Source organism: Triturus cristatus, chromosome 1_1 (assembly GCF_964204655.1).
Source record: "Triturus cristatus chromosome 1_1, aTriCri1.1, whole genome shotgun sequence".
Taxonomy (NCBI): Eukaryota; Metazoa; Chordata; class Amphibia; order Caudata; family Salamandridae; genus Triturus; species Triturus cristatus.
Genome location: NC_140579.1, coordinates 262,794,609 through 262,822,277, shown reverse-complemented (window position 1 = coordinate 262,822,277; position 27,669 = coordinate 262,794,609). Strand labels below are relative to the sequence as shown.

The following is a 27,669-nucleotide window of genomic DNA, read 5'->3' as shown; positions in this document are numbered from 1 at the left end:
CTGGCAGTTTGGGCTGGACTGTTCCCATGGAGAGCACTGTCAAGACTGATTTGCATATGGCTGGGTCTAAACTGGAATTGCATGGTGTGCAAAAAAATGATGGATTTAGGAGCAGATCTCAGGGGGTGCGGAATGTTTGACATTTTTTCAGCATTCCATTCATCAATTGTTCTTTTTGCATTTGTCGGCCTAAGTGGGAAAGGTTTACCTAGACGTGGGTCCGTGCTCACTGTGCCACTGGAGTCAAGCTAGCCTGACTGATGCGGGGTAATACCCCGAAAACAGTCCCAGGATGCTTGTTTTTGGTCCAGGCATTTCTGGCTGGACTGTTCCCATGGGAAGCAGGGTCAAGACTGATTTGCAAATGGCTTGGTCTAAATTGGAATGGCAAGGTGTGCAAAAAAGCGATGGATTTGGGCCTAAATCTCTGTACTGGGGGCGAATGTTTGACATTGTTCAGCATTACTTCCATCAAGTGTTCTTTTAGCATTTTAAACTGAAGTTACAAATTACTTTTGTGATAAAATTACAAAGCTGGCTTAGAGTCGACCGCCAGATTCGTAGTAAAAAGGCCACCCTTCAGGTCGACGTGAAAAGCTAGGACTAAGACATCCACTCAATTTTGTGGATCGGTTCAGAATCTTTTGATTCTCCAGCTTGATCTATGCCAGTCCAATTATGACATTGTCTAACTTACTGTTGAGACCCTCACACCGTCAGTGCCAGTTTTAGAATGATAACTTAAGGTTCAAGGCATGTTTGCTGTAGATACACATGCTTTGCATACTCCTGCCATCTAGTGTTGGGTTCGGATGTTTGTAAGTTGTTTTTCTTTGAAGAAGTCTTTTCCAGTCACAAGGTAAGGTGACTCCTCCTTTCGGTGATAGTGCACATGGGCATCAATTCCATTTTTAGATAGTTTTCTTTCCGCCATCGGGTTCGGACGTGTATTGCGGCGCTCCAATTCAAACCATTAATCGGGATCCCTTCGGTGCGCAGTTCCCTCTACCCTCGTCGATATTGTTTCGATCACGTCTTCTATCACCCGCGTGTCACAATTTGGAAAACTTTAATTATCAAATCGGGAAACTCCAACCGCGGCCTTTGGGCCTAGTCCGTTTAGTTTATCTAACTTCCACTCAAAGATCCATAATCGAGTCTTCTGCTGATGGAAGGGACTCCATTTGAATCCTGTTCTAGGTGCCATTAAAAAAATCCGTGCACTGACCTTCATAAGGTTTGTAACCTTTGCCTCTCCCCGGAGCATAAAGAAGAAGACTGCGACGCTTGTCGGTTGTTCCAATCCAAAAAGACTGGCGGACCGTTGGGCTCGCTGAAAAGAAATGCAGCGGCAGAGAATTGAGGACACTCCTGATATCTTTGGAGAAGATCTCGAGTACAAAGAACTGGAAGCGTCGGCTGCAGAAGAGGAAGAAGCCTTCTCCGCCCAGGACTTTGATTCCGAGTGCGAGTGTAAGAGAAGTCACTGTGTCTTCTCTGACATTCTGGTTTTGTAAATAATTTAGCCTTTATTAAGGCTGGACAGGCCTTTTATGCTTTTGATGTATATACTGTTCACTGCCCTCCCTCTCTCACTTACCCTCACATTTGCACATTGCTGCACCATTCCCTCCCTCCTCCCCCTTTGGGGCCCCTATGCAAAACTTTATTGACAAATGTGTTGTTTTTTGAACATGATATAATATATGTGGAGAGGTGTGGCTCACTGGTTAGAGGCGGCAGATCCGCAAGCAGAGAATCGGCCAGGGACCAGGGTTCAATTCCCGACGCGGCAGGGTCAAAACGGACTCGATAATTCTCGCCTCGGTACCTACTCTAACCAGGAACACACTCGGCAACTCTGGGCATTAGCTTGCCTCATCTCCACAACGGCCCCCCACATTCGCCGGGGATGCCTGGTTTCACCTTGGAGATACCCAGGAGGGACCATCTCACAGGGATAGCCAGGACGGGTTCCCCAGCGGTCTACAGCGCCACGACGCCTCAGGGCAGCAGTGCGCTTTACAAGACACATACATTTACATGTTCAACTTGATTCAATATTTTTAGCATGAATAAGTATTGTTTATGATTGATTTAACAGGTGATGTTGATGTTTATGTAATGTGTTTCCACTGGGACTACCCATCTTTATGTACCGTACTTTACTCAGGTCCTAGTGACGTGTCTGGGTCAATCCCGTTGTTTTGTAAATCAGGCCATGGTAGGCACCGAAACTCTGATTCAAACGCCGGCCCTTTGGCTCAGCACTGAAATAGCAAGTCAAGCCTTCAGGCTCGAGCGGAGATGATACTCCTTTGGTTACAAAACCTTCGGTTCCGAAAGATAAAAAGGACAAATCCAGCTGGGTACTGAAAATGTCAGCACCGAAACAGAATGATGCTTCTTTCAAGCCTTTGGAGACAATTCTGGAAACTATAAAACAAAATCTGGATCCAAAACAGAAGAAAATCCATATAAATCATGACACTGGACTTATTACAACGAAGCTATTGATACTGTCCTCCAAACGGAAAATAGACACTGGATATAAAATCCCTCTTAAAAAGAAGGACATGGCTACTAGCCCAATTCACCACATTCTTCAAACCCCACCACCTTCTTCACCAGTACCTATTATACCAGCTTCAAACCCTCTACACATCACACCACCAGATTCTCTGGGCACAGACCCTGAAATAGGGGATGGGGAGAACACATATGATCAGCCACCACCAGATCCATGGGATGATTATAATAAAGATCCACCTGCATATACAGATCCAGATCTATACCCTGCTAAACCTTCCCCTCCTGATGATAATATTTCATATCAGGAGTTAATTGCCATGGTGTAACTTTACACAAGGAATCCCTAGAAGAAGATTTCCTCTTTGAAAGCACACATAGAACATCACAGTCGTTGGCTATGTTGAAAGTTATGATGAGGCATCCTGAAGACATTTTTAAAGATCCAGTGAGGGCACATATCATAACACATAGGGTGGACAAAAAATATAAACCTCCACCATCTGACCCAGTTTTTATTAAGGGCCAGCTTCCTTTGAATTCTTTAGTTGTCTCTAATGCTCGTAAAAGAACACATTCACAAAGCTCAGGAGAGGCACCATTTCCAGATAAAGAATTAATAGATGCCTCAGGCAAAAGAGTAGCTGCTCAATCAGCCACCCATTGGCGTATAGTCTATACACAAGGTCTGTTGGCTAGGTACGATAGGGCCCACTGTGACGAAATGGAAAATTTATTGCATTATCTCCCAGAAGAACACAAGAAAAGAGGGCAAGAGCTAGTACAGGAAGGTAAACTCATTTCCATTTCCAGTTCCTCTATTAGATGTGTGTTAGATGCTGCAGACACTGCAGCCAGAGGAGTCAACACCAGTATTCTCCTCAGAAGATACGCATGGTTAAGAATCTCTGGTTTCAAACCAGAGGTTCAACAAACTATCCTTAATGCCTCTTTTGACAAAGAACACCTCTTTGGGTCTCAAGTGGACGAATCACTTGAAAAAATTAAAAAAGATACAGAAGTGGCAAAATCTGTGGGATCACTCGAGTTTCCTTCTAACAGAGGCTCCTTTCGCTGCTCATTTTATAGAGGAGGCTTCAAAAGTAATACCACAGATGTGGCCTCATCTACATATAAAATCCAGACACAATCCTCCCCCTCTAGAGGATTCTACAAGGGTGGATACAGAGGAAACAATTTTAAAGGAAGAGGTAGAGACACACCAACACGTACATCTCCATCCACCAACAAGCAGTTACTTCATATCACTTCCCCTCGATCATTCATCACCTGTCGGGGGAAGACTGCAACAGTTTCCTCCTATTTGGCAATCAATAATATCAGGCAAATGGGTATTGGGCATTATCCAACATGGTTATCCCTGGAGCTTACAAGCAACCCTCCCAATATCCCACCTCGCACTCACAAACTCTCGTTACAGCACTAACATCTGCTCAAACAAGAAGTACAAGCTCTTTTAACAAAAGGAGCTATAGAACCTGTTCCACTACAACATCAAGAATCAGGAGTGTACTCACTCTCCTTCCATATTCACAAACAAAACGGTTCATTAAGACCAATCTTAGAGATTAGGCCATTACACCTATACATATTATAAGAACGCTTCCATATGGTCACACTTCAACAGGTGCTTCCGCTTTTGCAACAACATTGGACTTAAAGGACACATACTTTCACATTCCCATTCACCCAGTACATCGCAAATACCTCAGATTTGTAATAGGACCGAAGTATTACCAGTTTAAACCACTCCTATTTGGAGTAACAACTCTACCCATAGTGTTCATGAAATGCCTAGCAGTATTAGCAGCTCATCTACGAAGACAGCAAATTCATGTCTTTCCATACCTAGACGATTTGCTCATAAAAGCCAACAGAAATTGGCTCATAAAAGTCAACAGAAATCTTAAGTATTTACAAAACATTCAAACTACCATAAACCTTCTATGTCAGTTGGGATTTACAATCAATGCACACAAATCCCATCTTCACCCCTCACAACTGCAACCATAACTAGGAGCTATTATAAACACTCAAATGGCTCTAGCATATATCAATACAGCCAGAATACACAGTTTTCAAATACTGCTACTACAGTTCCAAAACAACCAGTATCTCCCAGTCAGGACCTTCATTCAATTACAAGGGATGATGGCTTCATGCATTGCAATAGTGCTTTATGCAAGACTAAATATGTATCCACAACAAGAATGCTTAGCACGTCAGTAGGGGTTAGCTAAAAGTTGGTAGACTGCTGCACTCATCGCTCTCTGCAGTGGCGGAACACACAAAATCCATCAAAAGGGCGGCCGTTTATTGACCATATTCCACAGATCCTGCTCACAACAGACTCATCTCTCGCAGGGTGGAGTGCACATTTACAACATTATAAGTTCAGGGTCTCTGGAAAAGCAAACAGCAGAACCTTCACTTCAACTACTGACAGCTGCAAGCAGTTCAGCTGGCGTTGAAAGCATTTCTACCTCACCTGATAGGGAAAGTTGTCCTAGTCCAGACGGACAATATGACAATAATGTAGTATGTAAAACAAGCATTGGCATAGCCAATATGTCTCGCCTTTGGGACCTTATAAGTGTTTAGTTATGCAGCACATTATAACCAGGCTATGCGCCATGGGTGGGACAAAGAGATGCTAGATACTGGACAGCCTAAAATAAATAAAACCATCAAACAGAAAGCAAGCAACTGTGAAATACAAAACATGAAGCCAACTGTAAATAATGGGCAGAATGCATTCCCAAGGAGGCTTTTAGAATTAACCCAAGAAGTCCTTCGCAAAGCAGACAGCACAGGCTCCACCTAAAAAGAGGTATCGTAGTTAGAAAAGCATGGTCCCAAAGCTATTAACAAGGTATGTGGTACTAGGCAAATAAAGCAAGTCAAGACAGCAGACAACACCTTTGAAACCACAGTACGACGGGTTTATGTACCCACTGGTAGACTGTTCTACCCATTCTAGGAAATGGTTTTAGCATGCTATTGTAACTCAGGATGTTTGTAAGTTAATCTTAAATATTTAGGTACATCAAAGAACTGGAGATTGGGAGAAGGCTGATGAGCTAAAGTGGATAAAGTAACTTGCCCAGGATCACTTAATGTTTTTGATTGGAAACCTGGGATCAATCAATCAATCAGGGGTTTGTAAAGTGCGCTGCTCACCCGTGAGGGTCTCAAGTCGCTGGGGGGGGGGGGGGGGGGAGCTCTGGATCAGTCGAAGAGCCTGGTCTTGAAGTCTATCCTGAACGCGCGCAGAGTCGGGGAGCGTCTGATGTTCACAGGGAGCTCGTTCCAAGTTTTTGCTGCGATGTAGGAGAAGGCTCTCCTGCCCATTCTGGTTCTGTGGATGCAGGGGACCTCCGCCAGGGCGAGGTGAGCCGGAGGTTCCTCTTGGGTCCATGGAAAGATACTCTTTTGTTGAGGTATTTGGGTCCGATGTTGTTGAGGGATATGTAGCCGTGGGTGAGGAGTTTGAAGGTGACCCACTTCTCGATGGGGAGCCAGTGGAGGCCTTGTAGGTGTTGGGTCATGTGTTCGTGGCGCGGTGTCCCGAGGATGAGTCTGGCTGCGGCGTTCTGGATGGTTTGGAGTCTGTGTAGAAGAGTTCTGTTGATTCCGGCGTAGAGGGCGTTGCCGTAGTCCAGTCTGCTGGTTATGAGCGCGTGGGTGATGGTCCTTCTGCAGTCGGGGGGGGGATCCATTTGAAGGTCTTACGGAGGATGCGTAGGCAGTTGAAGCTAGTGGAGGCGATGGCGTTGAGTTGGCGGTTCATGGAGAGGGAGGAGTCAAGGATGAAGCTGAGGTTTCGCGCATGGTCAGTTGGGGTTGATGGGTTCCAGAGTGCGGAGTGCCACCAGATGTTGTCCCAGGCGGAGGTGCAGGGTCCGAGGATGAGTACCTCAGTCTTCTCTGAGTTGAGCTTCAAGCAGCTGTCTTTCATCCAGTCTGCCACGTTCTTCATTCCTTCCTGAAAGCAGAGTCTGGTGTCTTCGGGATTCTTCGTGATTGAGAGGATGAGTTGGGTGTCATCGGCGTAGGATACAATGTTGAGCCCATGCTATCTGACGATGGCAGAGGGGGGGCCATGTAGATGTTGAAAAGCGGGGGGCTGAGTGAAGATCCTTGGGGCACTCCGCAGATGATTTCGGTGGTTTTGGAGAGGAAGGGAAGGGGTCTGATCCTCTGGGTTCTGCCTGAGAGGAAGGATTGGATCCAGTCGAGGGCAGTTCCTTGTATCCCCGCGTCATGAAGTCTGGCTGCGAGTGTACTATGTGAGACTGTGTCGAAGGCTGCGGAGAGGTCTAGAAGGATGAGGGCCGCAGTGTGTCCCTGGTCGAGTAGCATGCGGATGTCGTCAGTGGCGGCGAGGAGGGCGGTCTCGGTGCTGTGGTTGCCACGGAATCCAGACTCTGAAACGTCTAGGATGGAGTTCTCTTCGATGAAGGCGTTCAGCTGGGCGTTAACAAGTCTCTCGGTGACTTTAGCCACGAAGGGGAGGAGAGAGATGGGGCGGTAGTTTTTTAAGTCTGTAGGGTCGGCCGTTGGTTTCTTGAGGAGTGGTTTAACCTCCGCTCGCTTCCAATCGTCTGGGAAGATTCCGGATCTGAAGGAGGCGTTGATGGTCCATCCTAGTTCGGTTGCGATGGCGGCGGTGGCCCTGTGGAATATGTGCGGTGGGCAGGGGTCTGTTGGGGGTCTTGAGTGGGTTTTCTTCATGGTCGCGGTGATGTGTTCGGTGGCAGGATCTCAGGTCATGACAGTTGGCTTATCGGCGGCAGTAGGTGGGGAGGTGGTGTCTGGCGTTGGTTTGATGAAGTTGTCATAGAGGGATTACAACCCTGGTTTCCATGTTTCACAGCAAACAACTTAATCACTGAAGCGCAACTCCTCCCACACAGGGAATGGTTTCCGCTCCTCTTTCTTTATTGTTAAGCCTTGGATGGTACTTGTCAAGGAAGACAAAATAAAAAACATTAACTGAACGTGCTCGAAGTTATATTTGGCGAATGGTCGGGGAGAGGAGGTGGGTGGTGGACAAAAATACTACATTTTCCAGGCACAAATTCAGCGACTGCAGCGCATGTCCAACAAAGAAAGTGCTTTTTACAGAGAAGTGACTTTTTAAGGGGAAGGCATAAGCGAGAGGTTAACATTAAAACAAATAGAAAACATGGACAGAAATCAAATGATGAATGTTGTAGAAAAGTGTTGGCGATAAATGCACAACTTTTTGAATATGATGAAGCACATCTTCGTAAATTAAAACATTTCTGGGGTTGGGGGCAGGCATTGCTGGACAGCCATCACACTGTGAGACACATGTGTGGAGTACGAGGGATGCACATAGTAATTTCTACTACATGCTGCACTGAGATCAACATACAAGTGTGGCACTCTTAAAAGCTTATTTATGGCAAGTGAAAGAGACGGAGAAGGGTTTTATCAAGGGTCTTGTTTCACTGTTAGCAGTGCATAATGATCACAGGTATATTGAGCCCAAAGGAGAGGGATTTATTTGTCTGCCTTGTAAACAATAAAAAGTGCCCATCTTTTAATCAGACACGGCACAGTTCAATTCCAACAATACATTTTTTAAGGTGGTTTGTTAACGGGTAAGACTGAGTAAAAAAATGAGATAACTAAAGATAACAAGGCAAAAACTGAAGACAACATACGCCCGCAGCTGATGCGCCGTTACCGTGAGCAGGGCAGGACTGCACTATCTTCACACCAAGCACCAAGACTGCTGTGTCTTTTTAAGAGAGGGAGACCAACGCCGATATGTGCGTTTTTGGCACTATCAGTACCAACACGCTTGCAGTATGAATCTAAAATGGCCAATTCAGGCAGTGACTATATCTGTCATCAGAAAAGCAGCTGTCATTATGAGGAAGGGTGAGGGGGAAATAAACAAGCGTTCACACTATTTGTGCTGTTAGCTGCGTGTGTTTGGCGAGTAAGCCATAGCAGCACAGTTATTGTTTCCATATACTAACGGGAGGTCGGGAGGGCTACAATGGAAAATAAGGCAAATCATGAAGCAGCGCATGCGCACATTCCCACAAAGATGATTGTGAATTAACTAAAAACTTCCCCGTAAGGCTTCCATTGAGATTAACCACTCGTATAAAGAGACCCAGCGCACCCTTCACTCTTACGTCTTAACTTCCTAAAACAACAAGCGGGTGCCGCACTGATAAAAGAAAGGTGCAGCCACTATGCTGAAAGATGAAGCTTTGGGGCTGTGCGCCTTTTTTCATCAACACGGCTGCCGCGCTTCATGAAACTTGAATTTAATTAGGGATTTATCGATATGCACAATGAAAGTGAACATGATCTGGGCGGAAAATGAATTATCGCCGATAGGCGCAATCCTAAGTTTCCTCATGTTGGGTATGAGAAGCCAAAACATTTCAGACTTTTACTTACATCCACATTTTGTCAGTCCTGCTTGTAAAACTAGCGAACCCAAACCAACACTGGAGGTAGGCCAAATGCAGTAAAGCCGGGCCTGTAGTGAGAAATAATAACAAATACGCTAATACTGCAACTATTCTTGAACCTCAATTTCACTTATGAGGGCACATTTTGGGAGACAACAAAATGCGTCTAAGACCTTTGTTTTCGTCAAATAAATCTATGAATTTATTTATTTCAAATTACATTATAAACCTTCCATTTTCCAAAAATTCAAAAAAGTTCCACCTAACATTAATGAGACATATTTTAGACAAAATTGTTTACACCATTCATTAATTCATTCCAAACTTTCTTGACATCATTCATTTATTCACTCCAATCACACTGATATCACAAACCATTCGCTCGTCGCATTCTGTCCGTCAAAAAACATACAAAAACTGAATTTACAAAGATTTATTTGAAAACACAAGTAAAATTCTTTTCACTGGACCACAGAGAAGAATACTAAACTAAATGCTCTCTATATTGTTTCTTTTTTGAAAAATTCAAAATTCTTGTGGTCAAATCATAAGGTCTACGCGTTTCGAAACCCCTTAGTTTCTGGGGCTCTCATCAGGACCTGTAAGTTAATAATGACAAAAAACCTTTGTAAGTAAGGGGGACGCCCAAAAACCTCCTCAGAGCACCTAAACACCTTAATTATGACTTGATTTACCTCTGTGGAATGAAGAGAAGATCAGCCGATCTATCTAGCAGTGAGTCTGAAATTAGGAAAAAAATGAGGAAAAAAATGAAAAATAAGCCGGAATTGTGGCAGTGTTTAACAATTCTGCAACTGTTCAAAGGTTGTGTTTAGCATGACAATCGCACATTCATTCCTAATAGACTTACATTAAGTTTTCATTGTTTGGAGGGCTGGAGCTGGCTTGAAATGTTAGCGCGTCGTAACTGTTTTAATCCGGCTATGACTGCCAAGATATTAGCAATGTGGTCTCTCGCCAACTGTAGGAAAGTATAAGAGTTTTTTTCAAATTGGGAAGTAAAATCGAAATGGAGTACGTTAGCAATTGGTTCTTGGAAGTTAAGTACCTCAATTGTATGTGAAAGACTTTGAGCTGAGTCTGAGGATCACCTTTTCTTGCAATCCTTAGGTGGAAGCTGTTAGCGATAAAAGATAGTATTAGCGCTCTGAATGAGGATAGCATGGCTTGATTTTTCTTTAGTCGATAGTTCAAGCACGCGCTTGTGGTGCAGGCTTACCTGGATATCGTCGGTGACGGTAGCCGTTGAAAGACGCTGTCTCTATTCACATGTCTCTACGTAGACTGGATGTTTGTATTAACTTAAAGAAACATAGAAGACGGACTTTCAGTGGCAAGTCGTTTGAAGCAAGAACGAGTTTTAGACTTAGAGTTATTAATCGTGTGGATGTACAGCGTAAATCATACTTGCAACGAAGGCGATATTGTTAATACTAGTGAGCAGCACATTCTAGCCCTTGACGATGAAGTATTAGTTTTTGTTTCATAAAAGCCATACTTTCAATGAAGGGATCTCTTCCCAAGTGCCAGTTTGCGTGTACTTTAAAGGGAAAGAAAAGGAGCCTGTGATGCAGGCTTACCTGGATTATTCTCATCAGTGGCGGTAGCTGTTGGTAGACACTATCTCCATCACGTGACAACACGTGGTATCGATGTTTATATTTGCTTTGAGCAACACAGAAGACGGACTTTCAGTGAAAAGTCGTTTTAAAGAAAGAACGAGTTTTTAGGCTTTGAGTTAAACCGCATCAATCATAATTGCAACAAAGGCAACTTTGTCAATACTTGTGAACACCGGAGACGACGGAGTGTAGGTTATTTGACTGATCAAACTTACAATGGAGGGATCTTCACTCTCTCAATTCCAAGTACCAGTTGACGTGTACTTTGAAGGAGATGAAACTATATTGATGCTCATGATCAAAGACGAAGAAAATTTCAGATGATGGTGAACTAACTCAGTTTATAAAGCTCTGAGAGCTCGTTGAGTCCGTTGATGGCAGTGTTAAACTTCATTATTAACATAGCTTCGCTTCTGGATAGTTTGAGTTCTAAGTCGCCACCTCTTTCATCTCGTTCCACTTTGGAGATTACTGTCCATTTCAAGTCATTAATTTGGTGATTTTTGGCTTTCCGATGATTAACCAATGGTGCTGTTTCCACATTTTTATTAATTCGCGATTTGTGTTGTGACACTCTTGTACGGATTTCTTGACTTGTTTTCCCTATATATAATAGGTTACACGGGCAACGTATCCCGTAGATCACAAACTAACTTTTACAATTAGTAAAAGATTCATGTTTCCAAAAAATGGAATTGTATTCGAATAACACGCCTTCCTCTGTGGACTCACAGCAGATACAAGTTCCACATTTATGGTGTCCTCGTACTGGAGGAAGTCCTACATAATCCCGTAGGGAAGTTTTTTTATCTTTTCGCATTGCTGCTCATACGATTTGATTCGCTATGTTACGGTCTTTTTTAAAAGCAAAGAGTGGATTCTGCTTTAATGAAAGATCCAGTTTTTTTATCAAATGCCAATTTTGAATGATGACTTTTTTCAAATTGTTTGAATTGGGACAGAATGTGGAGACACAGACGATCCTTTCTAGTGGTAGTTTTAATGTCTTTTTGAGCAGTTCTTCTCTTGGAGTCCACCATGCTCTCTTCATTGCTTTTTTCAAAAGTTTCTTCGGATAGCCTCTTTTTTTCAGATTATCCAGTAATCTGGTGGCGTGAAACATATATTCGTCCTTGAAGTTACAATTACGTCTTACACGTAGAAACTGCCCAAATGGCAAGTTTTCTCTAAGATTTCTCGGATGATTACTTGTAAAATGTAACGTCTTATTTCGGTCAGTTGGCTTTTTGAATAAAGTCGTTACAAGTCCATTATCAGATGGATAAACCTCTACATTGAGAAATGGAATCTTTATTTTGGAATGGTTCAACCTAAATTTGATATCTTCTGTGCGATTATTTAGCCAACAATCAAATGTTTTAAGATTCTCTTCTGTGCTAGTCCATGTCATAAACACGTCATCGATGTAACGGGTCCAGTTTCCGATGAATTGGAAAAAAGGATTGTTGTTATAGATGAATTTCTCCTCAAATTTGGCCATAAAGAGTATTGCTAAAACATTTAATTGTTGGCTAAATAATCGCACAGAAGATATCAAATTTAGTTTGAATCATTCCAAAATAAAGATTCCATTTCTCGATGTAGAGGTCTATCCATCTGATTATGGACTTGTAACTACTTTATTCAAAAAGCCAACTGACCGAAATAAGACGTTACATTTTACAAGTAATCATCCGAGAAATCTTAGAGAAAACTTAGAGAAAACTTGCCGATTAATAACTCTAAGTCTAAAACTCGTTCTTGCTTCAAACGACTTGCCACTGAAAGTCCGTCTTCTATGTTTCTTTAAGTTAATACAAACATCCAGTCTACGCAGAGACATGTGACTAGAGACAGCGTCTTTCAACGGCTACTGTCACAGACGATATCCAGGTAAGCCTGCACCACAAGCGCGTTCTTGAACTATCGACTAAAGAAAAATCAAGCCATGCTATCCTTATTCAGAGCGCTAATACTATCTTTTATCGCTAACAGCTTCCACCTAAGTATTGCAAGACCAGGTGATCCTCGGACTCGGCTCAAAGTCTTTCGCATACAATTGAGGTACTTAACTTCCAAGAACCTATTGCGAACGTACTCCATTTCGATTTTACTTCCCAATTTGAAAAAACCTCTTATACTTTCCTACAGTTGGCGAGAGACTACATTGCTAATATCTTGGCAGTCATAGCCGGATTAAAACAGTTACGACGCGCTAACATTTCAAGCCAGCTCCAGCCCTCCAAACAATGAAAACTTAATGCAAGTCAATTAGGAATAAATGTGTGATTGTCATGCTAAACACAACCTTTGAACAGTGCCAGAATTGTTAAACACTGCTACAATTCCGGCTTATTTTTCATTTTTTTCCTCATTTTTTTCCTAATTTCAGACTCACTGCTAGATAGATCGGCTGATCTTCTCTTCATTCCACAGAGGTAAATCAAGTCATAATTAAGGTGTTTAGGTGCTCTGAGGAGGTTTTTGGGCGTCCCCCTTACTTACAAAGGTTTTTTGTCATTTTTAACTTACAGGTCCTGATGAGAGCCCCAGAAACTAAGGGGTTTCGAAACGCGTAGACCTTATGATTTGACCACAAGAATTTTGAATTTTTCAAAAAAGAAACAATATAGAGAGCATTTAGTTTAGTATTCTTCTCTGTGGTCCAGTGAAAAGAATTTTACTTGTGTTTTCAAATGAATCTTTGTAAATTCAGTCTTTGTATGTTTTTTGACGGACAGAATGCGACGAGCGAATGGTTTGTGATATCAGTGTGTTTGGAGTGAATAAATGAATGGTGTCAAGAATGTTTGAAATTAATTAATGAATGGTGTGAACAATTTTGTCTAAAATATGTCTCATTAATGTTAGGTGGAACTTTTTTGAATTTTTGGAAAATGGAAGGTTTATAATGTAATTTGAAATAAATAAATTCATAGATTTATTCGACGAAAACAAAGGTCTTAGACGCATTTTGTTGTCTCCCAAAATGTGCCCTCATAAGTGAAATTGAGGTTCAAGAATAGTTGCAGTATTAGCGTATTTGTTGTTATTTCTCAGTAAAACTAGCGAAAGCAGGGCCCATTGAGTAACCTGACCCACGAGCAATGCAGCTGCCACCCTGCGCACCGCTGCTCACTCCCGAGAGCAAAACGCCGTGGGACTGAACATTAAAAAAGAAGGTGGGACATGCACCCGCCTTTAGCCATTTGCGTGCTTTCATTAGTTAAAGACAAACGCAAAACCCAATCCTATGTGTGGGAGGAGTCAGAGCCACACGGAGAAGTTTAGAGTGCTCACAAGAAGCCTCCCATAGAGCAGCACATGCGCGCTACGCTAGGTTCGACCTAAAAAACAGAAGGGGGGGGGACACACTCCGTACAACTGTCACGCCTCTCTCAGACTATTTGGTGTTGGCTACTTTATAACCAAATCCCATTTGTAGCAGAACATCTTCCAGGGACAGACAATGACTTTGCGACCTCCTCAGCAGGATGCAGCAACAATTCCACGAGTGGGAACTTCACCCCCAAGTTCTCCTTCCATACTTCCAAAAATGGGGGTTTCCACAAATAGATCAGGTGAGAACTCAAAATGCCTAGACTTCGCCTCCAGGTTCCCACACCCTCTATCCAAAGGCAATGCCCTATGGATGAACTGATCAGGGATATTTGCTAATGCTTTTACGCATCTCCCTCTCCTTCCATTTCTGGCTCGGAAGCTCAAGCAGACATTTCTCACGCTAATTCTAGTTTCTCCCACATGGGCTTGTCAACCATGGTTTACCACACTACTAGAACTGTCAGTAGTTCCACACCAGAAGCTTCACCTCACTTCAAACCTTCTCACACATAACCATGGAGAAATCAGACATCCAGATCCCAAGGAGCTCAACTTAGCAATTTGTCTCCTGAAATCAAAGTATTTGAATACCTAAACCTAATACCAGATTGTATGACAATTCTTAAAGAAACAAGAAAACCTAGAAAGGTTTGCGATATATTTAGGCTGTGGGGTTTTAGGTTTAAACCTATAATAACTGATAAAACCCCACTGAAAGAGAAATAGCCCTCACCAGTGAAAACATATAAACACTGAAAAAACACCTGCACAACCCCAAACTAAATGCCATTCAAAGAAAGGAAAAAGAGAGTGAAGAGCCATTTTTTTTCTTCCAGACGGGGCCAATACAATGTAACTTTGTTATACAAGCTAGCAGTAAATAAGACTCGGCTAACATTATTCTGCTTGAGTTTTGTTGTTTAGGGATGCCACTAAAATATTGTTTCTTCTTCCTTTTGCTTTTTTCAGTTTTGTGGTCTTTGGTCTAAAGATGCAGGGCTCAGAAGCATGTTTAGGTCTCGTTTAATTATTTTATTAACTTAGAAATCAGGAAATATCAAAATCATATTTGATATTTTGACTGCGTTTGATTCTTTCACTGATAAAATGGCTGGTTTCATAAGAATCTTTCCTAATATGTGTCATCACATTTACCCACAGAGAATGGGTAAAAAGCCTTAATACATCAGCCCACAGTTTCTATTGGGTCAGTATTGATAGTAGGTGAATTGCCAACACCTCAGGCTTTAAACATTCAATGCAAGGTATAGTGACAAGTATATGTATAAAGAGCATTATCACCAAGCATCTGGGATAGTGGTGAAAACATGACACCAGATTTTTGGAAACCATGGAACGTAGTGTCACTTGGAATGCTCTGCAAAAAAGGTTCTTTCTGAGTTCAACAAAGATTGGAGTGATATTGTTTGTATTTGCAGTGATTCAGCTACGTATATGAAAAAGTTGTGTGATGACCTGTCAAAATTGATACCCGAGCTGAAGTGATTCCCTGTAGGAGATCCTTGCCACTTGTTAGATGGTATGCTGAAAGCATCATTAGAATCTTCAGAGTTAATGAGGGATGCTATTGACTTTTTAATCTATTCTGGTGCATTGTTTTCTTATGTGCAGGAACTAAAACGCAAATATTAATCATTCCGTGCTTTGTGTGGCATCAAAGAAAGAGTCACCCCAACTGTGTCCTTTAGCTGATGGTTCTCAGTTGAAGGGGCTAGGAATGCTATAATATCCATGTGGCAACCATTTGCTGAATTTTTGGTGAGTCATGATGCCAAAGGCAAGAAATGTGAGGATCTTTGGTGGCATATTGATAGTGATGTGAAAAAAGTACACTCTATTGCATTATTAGATTTTTACAGGAAAACATAACTGCTGTAGTGGACATAATAAAAAAACTCGTGTCTGAAAAAACCCCTGTCTGCCAAGTGTTCAGCATAATTGGTGTAGATGTGACACATCTCCTTGAGAGTAGGCTGGGTGACACCTTTAGTGACTTTGGCACTGCAACATGTTCCATGTTAGAGTGCTTGCCACTTGGTAAGCAAAGCAATGTTGAGCCATTCAGGAACGTTTATTTTAAAATGTATGAGAAATGGCTTGTAATGATGCATAGAAATGTCCCTTCACCACCAATGGCATTTATAGTCAATGAAACCTCACTGTGGTACTCTGTGCAAGTTCTAGATCCCTTCAGTAAAGGGGAATTTCCTCCGTAGTTTCAAAAGTGCTGCTTCATTTTTGACCGCTTCAATAACTCGGAGTGCATAAGCGCCCAGCTCAATGCAAATGTTGTAGAACCTGCCCTGAGAATCGCAACCTTCAAGTTCACCAGTATTGGCATGGAAAGCTATGTCTGTCGCCAGAGTTAACAAATTGTGTACTGGCTGTTTTGGCATTGCCCTTCTCAAGTACCAATGTTCAGAGGGCATTTTCACAGAAGGTTACATGGGAAGGAATGAGCGAGCGCACATGACCAAAGACTCACTGAAGAAGTATTGTATGGTGTACTACAAGAAGTTTAATTTGCAAAAATCTATTTGGACCTCATATACACTAAACGTGCACTGTATATATACCATGTTCTATCAGTGCAGAAAGCAAGCAATATTAAAAGCAAAACATTCCATAAACACCGAAAAAACACTTTTTCTGTTGTTTTAAGTGGCGCGAAAATGTGTAACCACTGATAACGACTGTTTTTTTAAGGTATTGAAATCACTTGAAAACACTGAAAAAACCCCACCAGAATTTACCAGAAATAGAAACTGAAAACAGGAAAGCCTAGATATATTGTAATAATAACACAATTGATCCGATAGATGCATCTATACAACATATTATTTGTTATCTTTTGCATCTACAGGTTGCAGGAATAGCCTGCACAGCCATTCGACTACATCTTGCAGCAAAATAGACAACATTTATCCTTATTCAAAGTTCCAGTGATTAAAGCCTTAATGGAAGGGCTTAAAAGAATAATGCCACCCAGGGTACCGCCTGCACCTGCCTGGAACCTTAACAAGGCTTATGGATTATCCTTTTGAATCATTTCAAAATTGTTCGTTACAATTTTGTTCTTGGAAGGTTGCTGCTGTCACTGCACTAAAATGTGTTGATGAGCTACAGGCACTAACCTTAGAAGAATCGTTCTTCCAACTTCATAGACATAGTCATTCTTCGTGCAAACCTAAAATTCCTTCAAACAGTTGTCTCTGCTTTTCATATTGATCAATCAGTTGAGGTACCTATTTTCTTCCCTCAATCTGATTCAGTAGCAGAAAGAGCTCTACATATACTTGATGTCAAAAGAGCACTAATGTATTATATTGATAAAACAAAATATTTTTGCCAAACAAAACTACTTTTTGTTGCCTTTTGCTCCACCTTATAAGGGAACACCTATCTCTAAATCTGGTATTTCTAGATAGATTGTTAAATGTATTCAAATTTTGTTATGCTAAAGCTAAGGGAACTTTAACTATACATCCTAGAGCACATTCTACTCGCAAAATAGGAGCATCTATTGCCTTTATAGGCAATATGCCCATAGCTGACATATGTATGGCAGCTACATGGTCCACACCACATACATTTACCAAACATTATTTTTTGATATATTTGTACGTCAACAAGCTAATGTAGGACAAGCCATGCTAAAAACACTCTTTCAAACAACCGCAACATCCACTGGTTAGCCATAGCTTTGGGAGAGCACTACTATACAGTCTATGCAAAGCATAGGTATCTACAGCACACATGCCTCAAACGGAATATATTAGTTACTCTGTGAGCATCTGTTCTTGGCATGTAGAAATGTAGATTCACATGCACCCTCCTCCTTTCCGGACACCTGTGGTTATTGCAGTCCTTATTACTTACAATATACACGCATGGACATTTCTATACTACACTTACTTACTCCATTCTCACCCTCTTGTGGGAATACAATCTAACAATGTAGTTGATGCCCATGCACACTATCACCGAAAGGAGGAGTCACCTTACCTTGTGACTAGAAAAGACTTCTTTGAAGAAAAACAACTTGCAAACATCCAGACCCAACACTAGATGGCAGGAGTATGCACAGCATGTGAATCTGCAGCTCTACATGCCATGAACAGATGCTCACAGGGTAAGTAACATAATCCTTTCTAGTAACTTGTACAGTTGTGAACTGGCCTTGACTTTTCATTCCCTTCTGCTATTTTTTTCATGCCCAGTTTAATAAATTCTCACATGTGAGACTGATGTTCACTAACTAGAGTACCAAGTTTTCCTTTATTTTTTTGTAGGAAGAGGCACCAACGTCCTGGTGTACATAAAAAGACGACTAGCAATGTGTGCTCGAAAATTGGGAAGAATCAAGGAGGCTGCCAAGAGAATGAGAGATGTAAGTTGCTATATCGGTTTGTTGAATCCTTAAGTGGATGAGGATTCATGTGAGAAATACATGTTTCATTACTTGCCGTTGCTTGCCTCCATAGCACTTCTTGATATGCAGATGGCAGTCATTCATAGAGTCCAAGTGTCCAACAATTCCCACCCCAAGTTTGGGATAGGACTCTGTTAGTGATGGGACACTAGTAGTTATATGCACTTGTTTGTAGCTGAATATGGACTACATTATATGCCAAGTATAGTGAAGTGTATTTGTCATATTTGCTCCTGCCAATGGTCAAAATATCTTTGACACCAACATCATGTTTCAGTAATCCATAAAAACGTTAACGCATGGTCTAAATCGCAATATACCTTGCTGTTAGTGCTGTCTGCACTAATAAAATGTGAGACATTAACATTCAAGAAATTGCTCTGCTTATGGCCATTGGGGTGTTATTAAGGGTGTACATGCCATGGAGTGAGGTGTGTAGTAAAACATGCTTCAGTGTACAGTGCCCAAAATATTGTAAATCAGCCTTCAGTGGAACCTGTAGTGCACGTATGTCCAGTTCTGTTTATCTGTTTATTTAAGCATATGTAGGAATTTGCATATGTGTGCAACTTGATGATGGTAGTGCTATTGCCCTGTTTGTACTTAATCTGGAAGATGTTTTTGATAATATCCAATCATCAAGTTGATCGATTAAAAGCCGAGGGTTAGCAGAAGCAGTGCCTAATTTGAGCCGATGGTAAGCTGGCATCTGCATGATACCAATGATATGCAAAGTGGCACTGCTCTGCAGTGAAATAGAAATGCAAATCCGGCAGCCAAATGCTCCCTTCTCATAAAGAAGCGTCAAGGTGTTCCATTTAATTTGAGGCCTACGACCCGACCAAATCAGCCGGAGCATGAGGCTCCTCATAGCCTCGAAAAAGCTGTTAGGGGAATCGGTATGTTCATTATCCCTGGGCGTAGTTTGCGTAGTAGTGCTACGTGTAGCTACGCGAAGTGCACTTCGCACTACGCAAGCTACGCGTAGCTACGCGAACTGCGTAGTGCACTGTGCAAAATGCTCTTCGCACTGATTGCACAGTGCCGGATGCATAACCGCACTGTGCAATCATTGCAAACTGCATCTTGCACAGTATAAGTGGTCGTTTTCTGCCGCTCTAGTAGATTTGTACTCGAGCGGCAGCTTTCTCAACGCGGGCTGGTAGTTTCTCATCGCGAGCATACGTGACCACTTGCAATGAGAAACCTGACCTCCCGGCGTTGAGTATCTCGCCGGGAGGTTTATTTTCCACGCTCGCGATTGCCAACTTGATGTTGCTGATCCCGAACGAGGAAAAAGTCTCACCTGGATGACATTTTGCTCGCTCGTGGTCGCCAACTTGACGTTGAGGACCGCGAGCAAGCAAAAAATGCCCGCTACGCGTTTTTGCACTGTGCTACGTGCAATTCGCGTAGTTGCGCAAACTACGCGAGCGTAGCGTAGTCCTATGCCCAGGGTTAATGTTCATGAATAATATAAGAAATGGGGGAGTACTATCACTTTAACGGTGGCAACACGGCCTGCCAAAGAGAGTGGTAATTTAATACACAGCTCAATCTGTGTGGTCAGCTTGTCAACGTCTGGCCCATAATTTTAGCAAATTACCATTTCTTTCTACCAGTGCAGTCTAACTCCCAGATATTTGGTAGATTTCTCACACCAGGACAATGGGTACTCCAGGACTCCTCTTATCTTAGCCTCAGTAAGTGGAAAAAGTTCAGAGTTGGCCCACTTGATGGGGATGCCAGGAAGGCCACCGTGCTGAATAACTTCTCATATGAGAGGAGTGAGGTTATCTGCAGAGTGTCGCACAAAGAGCAAGATATTGTCTGCATACATAGATACCAATAAGGGGCCTGGGCCAAATTGTAAATCTTGGTGAAAACTTCTGTCCTCCAGATGCCTGGGCAGGATGTCCAACGCAATGATAAAAAGTATCCGCAAGAGCCTTAATCCCTGACAGGTTCCTGTTAGTCACCAGGAACGACCCAATGAGGGAGCCATTGACACTCAGTCGGGCCACTGGGCTCGAGTAGAGCAACACTGACAAGAGAAGTGTACCCACGTGGTAAACCCAGTCTATCCAAAGTCGCCTTCTGAAAGTATTATTGTAGCAAATCGAATGCCTTTTTGCCCTTGAGAAGGGAAACTCCCGCGAGAACATCAGGTGATATCCGGTTCAGGACCGTGAAGATTGTGCGCAGATTAAGGACAGCCGATGTATGTGGAAAAAATGGTTTGTATTGGCAGTATTATTTGGTCCATCAAGAGAGCGAGATGGATAGCGATGTTACTCCAGTATTGGAACTTTCATAGATTTCCATTGCTTGTATCATTCCCCGTCGTCGAGATGGTAGTCCCCGGTAAATAAAAAATACCATAGAAATAGGTACAAAAAAAGGCGGCGGCCTAGGCCTCATCTCATTTTGTAGCTTATCCACCTCTTTTTGTAAAAGAGGCCAAATAAAATGAACAGCCAATCAGAACAGCCTCACCCCATAGCACCTTCCTGAGAGAGCCTCAGAGCCTCAGATTTTCTACTGCATGTTGTGCAAGTGAGTCTCCACTGAGCTCTGCTCAGTTTTTCTTCAAATTCTTCTTCACTTCAACTCTTCCCTTCAGATTCAACATGTCAGACAAGGAGAAGAAGGCTCTGTTCAAAGCTTGTGCCACCTGCTCCAAGAAGAGACTTTATGTGGAGGACAAACATAAAGACTGTATTTATTGTTTGTATCCTGACCATAAAGCTACTGACTGCAAAATCTGTCGGACCTTCTCCACCAAGACCTTGCGGGACCGCGAGGGACGTCTCCTCACTTGGCTTCAAAAACTTAAGTCTAGGAAAGATCCTGTTTCTAGTGACAGTGATGACGCTGCATCTGCTACTTCATCGAGGCGATCACAAAAAAGGGGTAGGTCTTCACCTTCTAATCTTCAGAACCTCCTTCAAAAGCCTTACAAAAGACTTCTGATAGGTCTGACAGGCGTAATCCCATCAAATCTCCTCACCGTGGTGTAAAGGAGAGGGAAGGACTTGCTTCAGAAGTAGCACCTGCGAAGAAGACAGGCCATGTGCCTTCGGCTTCTTCTCCTCCTTCTAAGAAGGCTAAAACTTTCAAAAAAACTGCTTCTGTCCCACCTGAGGGAAAAGCTGAAAGAAAAGTTCGCTCGTCGATGACGACAACATCGATACAGTCGACGACAATTTCAAAAACCTTACTGGCGTCTACTTTGGCTCAGTCGACGAGAGTTTCCTTGTCTCGACCAGCTTCATCGATGACGCCACCTACAGAGGTACCTTTCCTTCTGTCGTCGACGTCTACTCTGACAACGTCCACGTCGACGAGGATGACGATGATGGTGTTGACGGCAACCACGTCGACGACGACGGCAGCTTCCAGCTCGATTAGGACGATGGTCTCGACGACGGTCCAGTCGACGGTAGTCCTCTCCACGTCGACGGTTCAAACATCGGCGGCGGCGGCTCCGTCGACTACCTCGTCGATGATACAAAATGTGGCATTTTCTATACGGATACGTCACATTATTCCAGAAATGACTTCTCCCAGGAAGTTGAGACCCCTGCCTCCTACTCGCCTGTTAGAAGAGTTTTCAGAGGACGATGACGGTCCTTATGGTGATGCAGATAGCCCATCTCAACTGCATGTTAAATATCAGGACTCTGACGAGTATTACATGGAGCAGCAACATTATGAGCCGCAATTGAGGTCTCAGGAGCAATATCAACAGGAGATGATCTGTGTGCCATCTGCCCTCATTACGGACTTGCAGTTCATGCCTTCGGATTACAGGAAGAGATTTCCTACACAGTCCTCTGTCCAAGAAGCAATGCAAGTGCCTTCAAATCCACTTGCTCTTCCGGTTACACCTCACCTTCCTCCTCAAGTTTCATTGCCGGAGTTACCGGAATCCCAGCAGAATGTGGTTACTGTCCAGGACAATACATCTGATGATGACCAAGGGACACCGACGATCCCGGACCCTGACAGGGAATGGGATGATTAAATCATTCCGGATCCCGCCTCAGCCGTTCCAGAACCGTCGGATTCCCCTCCTGCTGATATTGGAGGCTTTCATAATCTAATGGAGAGAGCTTCTAAGCGTTTCGATCTGCCCATTCCATCTGTGCAGTCGGAATGTTTTTTATATGACTTTAAAGAACCATACAGGAAGTCAGTACGCTCTATCCCTATCGTGGGTCACGTCTGGGATGAGGGCTAAAAGTTATGAAGTCGCCGGCCACAGTCATACCTGTACTTCCTCGTCTGAAAAAGAAGTACAAGGCTCCTGAAGATAGCTCTGCTTGTCTTGTCAGCCAGCCAAAACCAGATTCTGTGATTTCTCAAGCGGCCAAGATAAAGTCTAAAAACCCGGTGGCCCCTCTTACCACACCCCCTGATAAGCAGGGAAGGCGGTTGGATAATGCTGGGAAGAGGTTCCTCCTGGTTAGAGCAGCCAATGCCTTGGCAATTCTTGGAAGTTATGAACGCCAGATGTGGTGTGATCTGTCTCCTTATCTAGACCACCTGCCGGAAGAAGCTAAGGCTGAAGCTAAAAAGATCCTCCAGGAGGGAGAGAGAACATCTTCGGAAATAATTGACTGCGCTATGGATATTGCCACCACAGCCTTCCGTTCCCTAGCAGGGGCGGCAGTTCTTCGACGCCAAGGCTGGCTTCGTGCCACTTGGTTCCGGCCAGAAGTCCAAAACAATATCCTGGACCTTACCTTTGACGGCGCGGCACTTTTTGGGAAGCACATTGATGATGCGCTGCAAGATATAAAGAAGGACACGGAAACTGCAAAGACCCTGGGGACTCTACAATACCGCAAGGTCCCTTTCCGTGGAGCGAGAGGGGGAGGATTTTCCTTATACAGAGGTGGATATCTGCAGCAGCGCTATTCCTCTTACTCACAGCCTTCTCAATCATACAGGCCGCTATATTCTCAATGACAGGGATAGTTGTCTTCTTTCTCTCGATCTTCATCTAGAGGACGACAAGGGCGCCAGGGGAGGGATTCCTCTAAGCACCAGTAGAGGCTTCCTGGCTCTTCCTACTGTTCCTTAGTCCCGTGTAACACCAGTGGGGGGCAGGATATCCCAACACTTCCACAACTGGCAACTTATAACATCAGATCGATGGGTTCTCAATATTGTTTTGTCAGGCCATACTCTGGAATTTCAACATCAGCCACCATCCAAAGCCCCTCGTGCCATTGAATCCAAACATCTACACCTTCTACATCTAAAAGCACACCAACTACTTCTCAAGGGAGCGATAGAACCGGTGCCTCTATCCCAACGGGGAAAAGGATTCTATTCCCGGTTCTTTCTTGTTCAAAAGACCGTGGAAAAATGGCGCCCAATTTTTGACCTGAGGAAGCTAAACACCTATCTCATAAGACTCTCTTTTCGGATGGTCTCCTTACAGGACACTTTACGGCTCCTCAATCCAGGAGATTACATGGCCACCCTGGACCTTGAGGATGCATATTTTCATGTCCCCATCCACCCTGCCCACAGGAAGTTTTTATGCTTTACAGTAGCCAAGAGCCACTTTCAATTCAAGGTCCGGCCTTTCGGACTCAGATCCGCTCCGCGGATTTTCACGAAGGTCCTATCCCCGGTCGCAGCTTTTCTCAGGAAACAGAAGCTCCAGGTCTTTCCTTACCTGGACGACTGGTTGGTGAAAGCTCCGTCTCATTACGCAGCGGAAGAGGTTGTCAGAACTTGCACACAGCTCTTCCGTCACATGAGGCTCCAGCTCAACACGGAAAAGACAGTCCTGCTCCTGTCCAAGTCGGCCAAGTTTGTGGGGGCCATTCTGGACACATCTTGTTGCAAAGCTTTCCCGTCAAATGAAAGGCAAACAAAGCTGATGACCTTTGCTCGTCGGTTGCAAAAAAGAGGGTCACTTTCAGTTCACCTCTACAAATCCCTTCTGGGGTCAATCTCGTCCTGCATTCCCTTGATTCCACATTGCAGGTTACGAATGAGCCCCCTCCAAGAACAACTGGATTTGCAGTGGCGCCAGGCAGAAGGCTCTTTCGACGACAAGATCACAATAACTCAGCCTATGAAAGAGGCGGCATCGTGGTGGACGGTCAGAGACAATCTCTCTCAGGGTCTCCCCTTCAGGGTAGCCCCAGCTTCTCTAATAATAACAATAGACGCTTCACTAGAAGGCTGGGGAGCAGTCTTACAAGACCTTCAGGTAAGCTGCCGTTGGCTGTCCCAGCATCGCCTACTCCACATCAATCTGTTGGAACTCAGGGCAATCCGTCTAGCCTTGCAGGCCTTCCTTCCACGGATTCAACGGTCCACTGTCCTGGTCCGTACAGACAACACGATGGCCATGCATTACGTAAACAAGCAGGGAGGTACAAGGTCTCGTCGACTATCGACAGAGGCTCAGGATATTTGGAAATGGGCAATCCAACAGGAGATATCGCTCTCGGCAGAACATCTTCCAGGTGCCCTCAATAAGACAGCGGACACGCTCAGGTGTCCGAAGTAAGTGAGCCACGAGTGGGAATTAGACCAAGACACTCTGGAGAAAATTTTCAGTCTCTGGGGCACTCTGCCCATAGATGTTTTTGCCACTCCAGAGAACAAGAAATGCCGACTCTACACAAGCAGGGATCACCATTCGGGATCATTGTGGAATGCGCTTTCGATGGCCTGGTCAGGCGCCTTTGTTTACGCCTTTCCTACGATCCCACCAATTCCCAGACTTCTCCGGAAGCTCAAGGCGGAACCCTGCAGAATGATTCTGGTGGCCCCGGCTTAGCCCCGCCAGGTTTGGTTTATGGAGCTTCTCCTGCTCTCCCTGGATCATCTAGTTCATCTGCGCCCAATTCCTTCCCTGCTGACGATGTCCTGCTGCCAAGTGGCACATCCGGATCCGAGCTCTCTTCAGTTATCGACGTGGCTCCTGAGCACCAAGAATTTCAGAATCTAAATATCTCTGCAGAGTGTAGAGAGGTGCTTGCACAAGCTCGAGCACCGAGTACAAATAAGACATATTGCTTAAAATGGAAGCGTTTCTGCCTGTGGTGCCGGCAAGAGAAAATTCATCCTTACTCTTCTGATCCTCATCAGATTTTGCCATACATTCTGGCTTCGGCTAAATCAGGTCTCGCTGATTCCTCTATCAAGGTGCACCTTGCAGCCATTTCTAGATTCAGACGAACTTCTTCTGGACCTTCCCTCTGGTCGGCAAGGATTGTAAAGCAATTTCTTAAAGATTTTTAGATTCTTCCCACCAGTTAGGCCTCCACCGCCTCTGTGGCAGCCGAACTTAGTCCTTACTCAACTCATAAGGCCGCCTTTTGAACCAATTCATAGGGCAGACCTTAAATTCCTCTCATGGAAAGTGGCCCTCCTTCTCTCCTTAACATCTGTCAGAAGGGTGGGTGAACTGCACGCTCTCACTATTCAAGAACCGTTCTTATAGTTTAAAAGAGAGACTTTGATTTTGAGAACGAATCCCAAATTTATCTTGAAGGTGCCTTCAGACTTTCATTTGAATGAACCAGTGATTCTCCAATCCTTTTTTCCTCGACCCACTACTTCAGCGGAGAGGGCTCTACACTCTCTGGACATTCAAAGATGTCTAAAATGTTATCTTCAACGTACCAAAGATTTCAGAAGATCAACATAGCTCTATGTTGCTTTCAGTGCCCCTCGCAAGGGTTTCCCTCTTTCAAAGCAGGGTATTGCTCGATGGATTGCCAGCACGATCCAATACTGTCACCAAGCGGCTGGTAAGCCGCTGGAGGGGCGAGTCCAGGCGCACTCTACGAGAGCCATGTCTTCTTCTGTTGCTCTCTTCGCCGGAGTGCCGATCAAGGACATTTGCCGACATGGAGCAGTACCCATACCTTCACAAGGCATTACTGCTTGGACTCCCCCATGCGTAGTGACGCTGCAGTGGGACAGGCAGTCCTGAGGAACCTCATTCAATAAGTGGTGATCTTTCCCTACTAACCCTCCTTCCTTTTATTGGTTATTCGCGCATTTTGTATCTCTTTATGTTCACGTACTATTCTATTGCCAATTCTCTATAGATAATTTGTATCTCTAATGAATGTGATGCATCTTGCAAGATTTTATAACAATGTATTATGACACAAAATGTGCGTTTTGACTGTTAGCTATTCTGATACAAACAATGGAAATCTATGACATTTCCAATACTGGAGTAAGAAAACAAGTTACTTACCTGTAACTTTGGTTCTCCAGTATTGGTAACTTTCATAGATTCCCATGCGCCATCCCTCCTCCCCTGGGAAAGCTCAGCCTTCAGCATCCTCTATTATACTGATACACAACGGCTATGAAAATCTGAGGCGGTCTCAGGAAGGTTCTATGGGGTGAGGCTGTTCTGATTGGCTGTTCATTTTATTTGGTCTCTTTTACAAAAAGAGGTGGCTAGGCAACAAAATGAGATAAGGCCTAGGCCATCTTTTTTTTTGTACCTATTTCTATGGTATTTCTTTATTTACTGAGGACTCCCATCTTGACGACAGGGAATGATACAAGCATGGGAATCTATGAAAGTTACCAATACTGGAGAACCAAAGTTACAGTTAAGTAACTTGTTTTCATCTTGGCCAGAACTTTATTGTCATGATTAAATAGAGAAAGTGGTTGATATGATGTCTAGGTTAGATGCATTACCAGGATTTAAGAGCAGAGTGAACGCAGCTTCTTGAAGCGTGTGCAGAAGAACCCTGGCCTGAAGTGCTTCAGCATACACCTCCAGAAGATGTGGGGCAAGTAAATGCTTATATGCTGTGCAAAATACACCTGTGAGCCCATCTAGTTCCGGGGCTTTAGACCCATCCAGGGTATTTATTGCCTGCATTATTTCTTCGCAAGAGATGAGTTCATCCAAGAACTGCCTCTGCCCATCCGTCACCTAGACCGCCCCAATCTCAACAAGGTATTCTGTAGTCGCAGCGGTGTTACCCGCTGCCCGGGCGGTGTACAACTGCTCATAGTAATGTGTAAACTTACTCATTATGATCTTGTTATCCATCACCTGCCCTCCTCCCTCTGTCAGCAATTCGGGGATGTAACTGCTCTGCCTATTGGGACACAGCAGCCAGGCCAGAGTGCGACCTGGGTGCCACCTCTCTGTCTGCTAAATCCCGAAATTTGGTCATCAAGGCTAAGTGGCAATTCATTTGAGTCC

The 27,669-nt window shown here is 43.7% G+C and overlaps 1 pseudogene; it reads left to right on the top strand.

Moving 5' to 3' along the window:
* LOC146870104 (suppressor of tumorigenicity 7 protein homolog) overlaps window positions 1-27,669 on the top strand; it is a 777,381-nt pseudogene that overhangs the window by 345,419 nt on the left and 404,293 nt on the right.